Source organism: Meleagris gallopavo, chromosome 2 (genome assembly GCF_000146605.3).
Source record: "Meleagris gallopavo isolate NT-WF06-2002-E0010 breed Aviagen turkey brand Nicholas breeding stock chromosome 2, Turkey_5.1, whole genome shotgun sequence".
Classification (NCBI taxonomy): domain Eukaryota; kingdom Metazoa; phylum Chordata; class Aves; order Galliformes; family Phasianidae; genus Meleagris; species Meleagris gallopavo.
The window spans coordinates 86,842,215-86,852,245 of record NC_015012.2 but is presented as its reverse complement, the minus strand read 5'-3'; the positions used below and the strand labels follow the sequence as shown (position 1 = coordinate 86,852,245).

General features: G+C 39.6%; 1 long non-coding RNA gene across 1 annotated transcript; it reads left to right on the top strand.

The window, feature by feature from the left end:
- Window positions 1-3,742: 3,742 nt before the first annotated feature.
- Window positions 3,743-8,019, top strand: LOC104909942. The gene is made up of 2 exons (XR_792698.2): window positions 3,743-3,896; window positions 5,467-8,019. It is a non-coding gene; the product is annotated as an uncharacterized LOC104909942 (long non-coding RNA).
- The last annotated feature ends 2,012 nt before the right edge of the window (window positions 8,020-10,031 follow it).

Here is a 10,031-nt window from a genome sequence, read left to right as displayed (position 1 = left end):
AAGGACTTTGGTAGTAATGATGAAGCACTTAAAGAGCCAGTGTAAAAGGCTGGAATCTGAGCTACCCTATTGCTGTCATATTGCAAGTGCATTATAAAACCAGACTTCATTAGTAATTGAAGACTGGAATATCTGTTTAAGTACAATGTCACTGCCACAACTTCCTTAAGGGGCAAGACAAAGAATTTGGAGAGCTGAGATAAACTTCCATGCTATCATTAGGGGAAAAGCGTTCTAAAACCATTTATATATCCATAGTCAATATCAGGCATGTGTAAGTTTTGGAGCTTCTCTCCTTCCCTCACTTTCCCTGGTAGTGCTGCTAACTTAAATAGAATTAATTGACTTTTGAGTGTGAGGAACTGAAAACTGACAGAACTTTGCTGAAGTCCCAGCAAGCAAAACACTGCGTGCAAAATCTTTGGTTGCAATTAAAAACTCTGGGAAGCTGGTCCCTATCCTGGAAGTAATTGCATCCCTTTCATTAATTCTAATTCTGTTCTGCTAACCCAGGAATGAAGGATTCATGTATTCTGTCCCACAGGGAAAGGGCTGGCAATTCACAGTTTAAGAAGAGAACTGTAAGGTCCCCTTTATTCTTTTCAATTCTTTCTTTCTGCTATGATTGGTCATTTAAGGCATTATAAACATCCTGCACTTGTATTCATTATTTAACCAGATAGAAATCAGGATCAGTCCTCTTGGCCCCCACACAAGTTGTTGATGGCCATTTAAGCTAAATCATCCTTGATCCTTGATTGACTACGCTGTCCCTGGTATGCTTGATTATAATGCATGATTTGCACTTATATTTTGTCTTTTGAAGGAGAGTTCAGGCTTGCCTGTTCCTGCTGTTAATTACAACGAATTCTGCCAAATTTAGGGATCTGAAAAGTCTGTCAGATGTTGGCCTTAAGGGCTAATGTCCCAGAAGTTGGATGTAATTTGCACATAATAAATTGCTTCAATAAGATTTTGTTTCTTAGCTTAATTACATAAGTCTTTGGGGAGTTAAGCTAAATGTGAAATTAAGGGTCATGGGACCACCACAAACCTTTAGAGGCTGTGTTGATAAAATCCAGCTGTTTCTTCTCAAAAACAACCTGTCAGTAAACCGTTTTTATCCATTGGTGTTCTTAAGTGACTGCAGTGATATTATGCACCTTAAAAAAAAAAAAAAGAAAGAAAGAAAAAAAAAAAACCAACATTAGTTGCATTAGACCATTAAATGAATTGGATAGTTAAAGACTAATCAGGTTCCCTGACTAGCTTGATTGCACGTGTTACAAGGTCATTTGCAGATGTACTGGATGTCCAGGCTTTGGATAAAATGGCTTTGAGTCAATGGGTGGGAATATTGATCCTCTCTAGGGAAGCCCTTATAGATGCAGATCACACAGCCTTCTGCGAGGCTGTACTTAATTGCAAGGCTGTGGAGAAGAACATTGGGATTTACATAGTGGGAACAGGAAGTTTTAGGGTCTTCACATCTGTAGACAAAATGTAGACTGACTGAAGACAATACAGGGATTAGAAAGAAGCAGCTTGCACTGGAACTTTAGTGTAGAAGAAATAGCAGCAAAGCTTAAGTATTTTTGGAGGGGGGGTTATTTCAGAGCAGATTAGTGGTGTTGCTACATTTCAGACTTCAGTGGGGAAAGTATTCCTTTCAAAATATCAATATCTTACTCCATTTTTGTTAACTTGAGTTTGATAATGCACTCTGTTGCTGTCTTTAAATAATCAAATACCAGTCTTTTTTAAGAAGTGTAACATTAGTTTTAAAATTATCACGTGGCTATTAACAATCCTCTCATCTAACTTAGAAAACTTTTGTAATTTTCTTTAATCATTCATGACTGAGATTATAAATAACATCAGGAAGGAGCCATTAGTTCCTATGCAGAACAACCTGTGTGCTATGAATAAAAAGAAACGTTCACCATACAACACGTAGAACATTTGAAATATATTTTAAACCTAGACCTTCTGCCAGGGCCCAATATGCATGACAGAGATGCTTTTTATAGTAGTACAAAAAACAACATACCATTTGGCTTCTAGGCTCTTGTTTTCTATAATGCAGATCTGTGTATTTTTAGAATGTCCCATGTAATAGATAATGTCCCTCCAAAAGAGGATTTATACATCAGTGAACATTATAAGCAGTTAAGATACAGACAATATGTCCATCCTTTTAAAATATTGACAATATATTTCTAGGTGCTTGTACAGTGAATGACCTTCATATGGTGTCTTGGATGATATCCCCATAGAATCAGATCTGGGAAATCCTTTCTGACCATTAAAAGCAGACAGGAAAACCTCTTCTCGGATGCATGAACTTTGATTGCATTGCGGCTAGGAAAAACACTGTGCATGAACCTGAAGATAGTTGTGTCTACATTCCATCATTCTGGACCTCCAAGTCCTTCACTTGCCTTCCATCTAATAGCTGTAGCTAGAAGATGGCTTTGCTAAATCTTTAAGAGCAGTGCTACGTTTAGTGTTGGTTGTGTTTGCCATAGCTAGGAGCTGGGTCTGTTTCTGGTTGGAGCCCTTGGTGAACCCTTGAGCTGATGGTAGACTGTGTCGCTCTCTGTGTGCTGAGGTCTGTACAGTGAAGGTCTCTCTGCATGAGGACTAGACGCAGTCTGCATCAACATGCCATAAGACTTTACTGATCCCTTTATCTCTTCTATCCCCCTTTGCAAAAGCACAAATGTATTTGCATGAAAAGGCTTTTAAAATTCCTTAAGGCAATTTCTAGTATATGATAAGGATTATAATGTCCTTAAAAACAGAATAATCTTGCCAAGAAGAAAAGCAAATGTGGGGAATATCTGCTTTGACAGACAATAATAAAGATGTACATGCAGTGACAATTATTTTGCACAGACATTCTTTGAGATACCCCCCAACAATTATGGGTCAGAGTCTTCTGTACGTGTACATGACTGTCCAAAAAAATGTCAACAACCTGAAGGGACCACCCAGTCTGTGTTAGATTTGTTGCCCATCTTTATAGTAGAAAGGCACTTCTCCCTTTGCAGAATATGAAAGTTGTCCAAAATTCCAAGTACTTCCATGCACACATCATTAATCTTTTTGTATGGGGATGCTATCATTCCTGCAATCCCTGTTGCTACTGATATATGCATATTAATAGACAAACGCTGATGGATTTTTCATGCCAAATGCAGTATTCAACCTTTTATTACTTGTAAGATATTCCACAAAGCCATTTGGATAATGGAGTTTTATCAGTAACTGGCTTAATGCTTGCTTGCTACATTTTTCCAGGGAAAAATTGAAAAAGTGGGGAAGGGAAATTGCAGTAGGGCTATTTTTCATCATCCAGGAGCAAGCAAGACTTAGATTTTACTAAGAGAAGAAAAGAGGATTGCTAACTTTGATCCAAATTGCAGGCTGGACATAACTTTCTTGCAGAGAAGTTATGGCATCAAACAATACAGAGTGAGCAGATTGCTGCTGAGGTAGAAGTGCGATGTTTTCCTGCTGTGCTTTTTAGAACATTCTTCTGTGCCACACCTGATAGCCAGCCCTTCATAACAGCGTCAGTAGGTCAGACGGCTGCTAAGTTCAGTGAGGCACTCAGAATTCAAACATAAACAGGGAAGGCTTTTGAAAACCAAAGTTATCCTTTCGAGGCTTTTAACAGCTGTGAGGTCAGCCTTTCAGCATATTTTAGATTGAATAAATGCTGTACAGTGTTTCTGTAACTCGGTCCTGTTATTTTGTTCTCTTTTAGAGTTTCTTTGCAAGGAATGCCCAAGAGTTCATATTTTCATTGATCGAATTGAACTGAAGGACATTCCAGAAGAGCAGATGTATATGAGAAGGTGGCTTCATGAACGTTTTGAAATAAAGGATAAGTGAGTAGCACTGAGCTGAACTTTCTGTTTCAAGAGGCTTGCTTTCTTCTTTGATATTTATAGATACGCCTGTGATCTCTGTGTTATCAGCAGCGCAAGCTGTAGGACTCTCTGAGGACAAGTGGTTTGATACTCCTGTGCATATTATTTGTAATATCTCTGTGATTAAAGCTGAAATCCATGGGTCTTAGGCCTTTCTTAGAGCTTCAGAAGCATGTTCTAGGCTAGACTCATACTCAGAGTTACATATAATTTATGTTCTTGAGGCTGAGTTCTGTGCATCCAGCAGTGCAAGATTCTCAAGGCAAACAAGCAAAGAAAAAGGAGATTTGCTCTGGCTTAGTAATTAGCATTATGGCTAGACCTTCCTAACCTTGGTAGGTCTTGGTCCAATCTCTTTTGCCAAAATTGTGTATGAATTTTCCATCAGATAGTGATTGGATAAGAACAGAAGTAATCCATAGACACTTACCATCTATTTCCATTGCATACCATGGGAAATTAGGTAATTTTTTATCTGTCCTAACCACCTTTGAATCACAGCACAAGTGCCTGGATCTCTCCAGCACCTCTAGATAAGATCACTAATGAGCATTGTGTGCCAGAATAAAGATGTGCCTAGATGTGGGATTTAAGTATTGTCAAATGTTGATTTGCCATGTTTGAAGTCCAGCCTAGGGGAGCTGAATCTTTTTACCTTCTAAATCACTGAATATGTTATGTGAGTCAGAAATTTGCCAGGTACTTCAGGTGTGCTTGCTTTAAAATTATTCTGGCGTTCCATGGGAGAGTAAGCAAATGGATGAGTTTGACCAGTGATTTTTGAAAAATTAACATGCTTATCTGTAAACATGGCACTGTTACTAAAGTGACTTAGAAGTTGAGGATCTGTAGGTAATTTAATTTCCTAGCCAAGGAACTGGTATGTAGCACAGAAGGCTGTTCAGCGTCCCACAAGCAGTCTTCTAGTGAAGACCAGCAAAATCAAGCAGTGATCATCTTCATCTCATTGCAGACTCCTGCTGACTGGAATCCTCCCTGGTACCAAAATAATCTGTCATGCATATTTAGAGCTGCAAAAACTTAGAATTTTCAAATCAGTTCATTAATGTTTATGAAAGATAGAGAAAAAAATTACTACTACTACTGGTGTCACCTTTTATTCATGTTTGACTTCCAAAATACTTTGTCCTGTGAGCACTGGTTATTTATTAGTTTATTTCAATGAAGATACTTTATCTCCCACTTCAATTTCTAATGACTAACTGTGTGATATTTTATCTTAAGATATTGCCCAGTACTCTTGGCTTATTTGCTGAATCCTGAATGAAGAGGGTTATTTTTCAACCTTTATATCCAATATTGAAGTTGTTCCCTAAGGAAAATATGCTTTTACTGATGACAGGGCTTCAGATTGAGTGCTTGATGCTTGATGTTACTTTTATATCGCATTCTTAAGCATAGCAATTGTTTGAACGCGCTGCAGATGAGCTGCTACCTATTGTTAAATTGTTAGATTAGCGACATGTCATCAGCATAAATGTGACCACCTGCTTTTCTCTGTTTATAGGTTGCTAATAGAGTTTTATGATGCAAAGGATTCTAAAAGAAGAAACAAGTTCCCTGGAAAAAGTGTTCATTCCAAATTAAGCCTCAAGAAAACTTTGCCATCTTTGCTGTTTCTAGGTGGCCTGACTGCTAGTATGCTTCTGACAGAATCTGGAAGGAAACTTTATGTAAAAACGTGGATATATGGGACTTTAATTGGCTGCCTGTGGGTTAGCATTAAACCATAAGCAGATGTTAGTCTCCGGTCAGTGGGATGTGCTGTCTTTTCTTGCACATTGCACCAAACTTTTTCCCAAATTTATAGTAAAAACGTGTAAATAAAGCCTTATCGACTGAACATTGGAAATAATAGAATTTGTGACCTAAGCCTCTGTGTGGTTGGTCTGGGGAAAATAAATGTAGTTTTTCAAATTTGCTACTCATTTTTGCTGGAATAACGGCAGATAAACTGGGTCGTATGATAAATGGCTTTCCCCATGAACTAACACCCATCTCTATCTGCAGATGAAGTATGAGTTATGCGTAAGGGTGTCTTAAGTGGACCTGTGAATGTATTTACAGAGATTAATTTAGGTTATATATTTATTCTTCTGATATTCATGTTGAATTTTTGTTACTCCTCGGTGCATTGCAGCAGCTCAGTTGCATCTGCCCCAGCTGTATCGCAAGTAAAATCAAAACCTTTTTTTCTCTGGAATTTTGTTTTTCAGTTTTATCTAAATACTGTGTTCTCAGAAAGGGCCTGGAAAGCTGGCAAATCGTGAGACGCTCCCTAAAGCAGAATAAAACGTTCATGGGGAAGGAGCTCTGTTTATCTAGTGCATGATTTTTGATTCTATTGCAGTATTAGCCGATTATTTTACATATGCAAAACATTAAACCTTACAGAGCAAACAGCTTACTTTGCGCACCCTGTATCTGTGCATAAGAGGAATGTGTGCAGCATAATGACATGGGTTTTTATTTTGTGGCCTAGCCGGGCTGCAGCCTTCCTTGTGTCTGCGTTGCCCACAGCGCGCCGGGCCTTCCAGCTGGGCTCACAGAACCGCCATGTCCACGTGCCATAAGCAGCAGTGAGCGCTCACAACTCCCTGTTACCTCACCGGCGTCGGGTGTGAGCTGTGCCCTCTGGGTAACACGCAGACCCACGGCAGCTTCAGGAGCGTGGCTTATGGTAGCAAGCAACCTTCAGGTGTCCCTGTGAAACACGAAGCACGTGCCTTTTCCCGCTAGTCTGACTTAGCCTGATGTCTCATAAGCTGGCACCCATCTCAGTGTCGTAGTATCACATTAGATTTCCAAGGCATCCCAGGCGATGCAGATTTCAGGGGGACTGAAGTTATGGGGTTGATGAATACGACTTGCATAGCAGACTAGGAGTGAAAGAAATGTGCATCCTTTCACCTGCCTGAAAATGTACTTCTAAAAGCAGAATCACCAAACGCTCACTACCAGAAAGCCTGTGATTGCCACGGCTGGGATTTTTGATGGGGAAATGCCATTTCCTGATATCAAGGGAATTGTCCATATGTACAGCAACGGGGTAGGAAAGAGGATGTATTTTAGCTTCTTCCACTAAGGAATCAGACTCCCTGTGTGAAAATGGTGAAAGAACTAGAGAATATTTTTGTATCACACTTGCAAGCTTTAAATGTGCACCTCTTTTTCGCTTTGGTATGATTTGTATTGCATTAAAACCCACCGTGAATTAAAATATCTCTCTTAAGATTATAACTCCATTTTTCAGATTCCACTGTTGCCAGTTAATTGGAGATACTGCTTCTACTCTGGATTTTGTTTCTTGTTGGCTTTTTTTTTGTTTGATAGAATGATGACAGTTCCACCTTAAAATCATTCGGTACAGCTTTCAGGTTGCAGCTCTGTGTCCTCTCATAATGGATTTTGTCACTGGAGTTATTTATATCAGTGATTGATTCAGGATATGTTGATGAACCATGTTAAAAACAATGACTGGGAACAACGTTGAAAAACAGTATTGTTATGAGGCTGTGAAACCAGAAGAAAAAAAAAGCCATTTTATGTAACAGCCAAATGTGCTCACATGTAGCTCTTCCTATGCTCTGCTGACCATTGCCAGTGAGTGTAACCTGAAGGCAGTGTTATCGAGTTAGTTTGATTCTGAATCATGGAATGAAATTCTACTTTGTCATGATTAAATTTCTTTGTAGCAGCTAAGAATAACATTTAATTACACATCAGAAGTATACGCAGACAGCTTAACTCATTTGTAGAAAAATAAATGCTGTTCTGGAGAGCCTAATTACCACAAGATACTGGACTTCTCTTACTGTTTACTTGTCAGGAATATAATTGACACAGTGCAACAAGCAGGATGTTTATTTTGAATGTTACTTTCTGTGTTACTCTTAGTTGTTTTTTTTTTCCTTGCAATTAATTTATAAAGTTTTGAAACTGTAATTTGCTGATGTATTTGGCACTGGGAGTATCACATGCTATTTCTAAATATGCACTGATATTAACTTGAAATATTTCTTCATTAAAATAAGAAGAGCTGATGCTCATTCAACTTTTCTGTCTTGTCTGCTTGTTCCATTTTTTCTATGTTCTTACGTTTGCTATTTGGGTTAACAGGAATAGTTCACAGAATAAGGCCATGTGTGTGGTTTTGAGTCCTTGGTAGAAGCGTTTGTGTAAGAAGGAGTCAGTGAAAAGAAAACATCCTTGTCCTTTTCTTCTTCTCTTTGCAGCTAAAATATGTCACAACTACTTTGTGCTTTGGTCCCAACTCAGTACAAGAAGCACATGGAACTCTTGGAGCAGTTCCAGAGGAGGGCCACTAAGATGACCAGAGGGCTGGAGCACCTCTCCTAAGAGAAAAGGTTGAAGGAACTGGGCTTGTTTAGCTTGGAGAAGAGAAGGCTTTGGGAGACCTCATTGTGGCCTTCCAGTACTTGAAGAGAGCGTATAAACAGGAGGGTGAACAGCTGTTTATGAGGGTGGATAGTGATAGGACAAGGGGGAATGGTCTTAAACTGAGATAGAGGAGATTTAGGGTAGATATTAGGAGGAAGTTTTTCACACAGAGTGTGGTGAAGCACTGGAACAGGTTGTCTAAGGAGGCTGTGGATGCCCCATCCCTGGAGGCATTCAAGGCCAGACTGGACATGGCTCTGGGCAGCCTGGTCTGCTGGTTGGCGACCCTGCACATAGCAGAGGGGTTGAAACTAGATGATCATTGTGGTCCTTTTCAACCCAGGCCACTCTATGATCTTATGAACTCAGCCAACACATAGCCAGTTGGGCGGTAATAGCTTTTTCACCTGCACCAGTTGCTGCTTATTAATAATGTTCATTCAGGTGCAGAACCACAACAAGCCAGAAGCGGGCTCTGCTGCAATGGGCCTTGTACAGCCAACTCTGGGCAGAAGCAGGAGATGAGAAGAGGTATTGCAAACACATGAAGCCTGTATCAGTAGTAAATCTCATGTAAGTTTTAGTGATGTGTTATATATGAGGAGCAACCTGCATTCTCAACAACACCTCTTATTTTTACGGTTGTATCTGCGCCCCTATAAAAAGAGATTTCCCTCCACACAAATATTCTTCTGTGTCAAATGTAGGTAAACCTTTTGTATTCAGCAGCATTTGGCAGCTGTTAGTTCCAGAATTTTATGTTTGTGCTTACTTCTGTGGAAGGAAATGGGCTAATAAGGAAACATTTACTGAAATAATGGAGAACATAAAAAGTGAAGTAAGATAGAAAACTAAAGCAGTAAGTGATGCTGTGATAAAGAAATGACTGAGCAGGACAGCGGGGGAAGATGGATTGGGAGACAAAAGAAAGACGAGTCCAAATCAGACATTTCTCCAAAGCTCTGTGCTTGGACTGCGTTATGGCTGCTCCAACCTACTGCAGCCTTTTGCTGTCTCCTCCAAAGCATTATTCTTTGATTTTTCTCTCTTCAGTATACCACTCTTCCCCCTGCAGCATACCACTACAACTGTTGGCAGGAGCATATTTTTAGTACTTAAAAATTGGCACCTGATTGTTTTGGCATTTTGGAGTGCATAGACTATATATCACCTTGAGGGATGGAAAGGTAACTATTTTAGGAGTGGATAATGAAGGAGCCAGGAGGAGGTTTGGGGTTTGGGGATTAGCGTTGCTAAAAATGATGAAGGCTTCTCCGCTCCCCGACCTCCAAATAAAAAACCCTTCTAATGGCACAAATTTCAGGTCAGCATGCCTGAGAAGGCAATGGAAAAAAAAGCTCATGGGTTTGAGATCTTGTCACCTTCTTTATAAAGCCTTTATAAAGGCTTTTCCATTGTAAATATGGATAGCAGTGGTTAGCTGTAGGTCAGCTTGGCTCTGATGACAAGACTTGGAACATGATGGGGTTTCTCTTGTCCTCATTCTTTTCACGTCCTTGTCAGCTCTCATCAGGTTCTCATTGCTGGAACCATTGCTGTGGTTCCAGCAAAGGAGATCTTAGCATTTACAGAATTTGCTAAGCATTTTACAGAATTTGCTAAGCATGCAACAACAGAGAAAGAAAGAAAGAAAGAAAGAAAGAAAGAAAG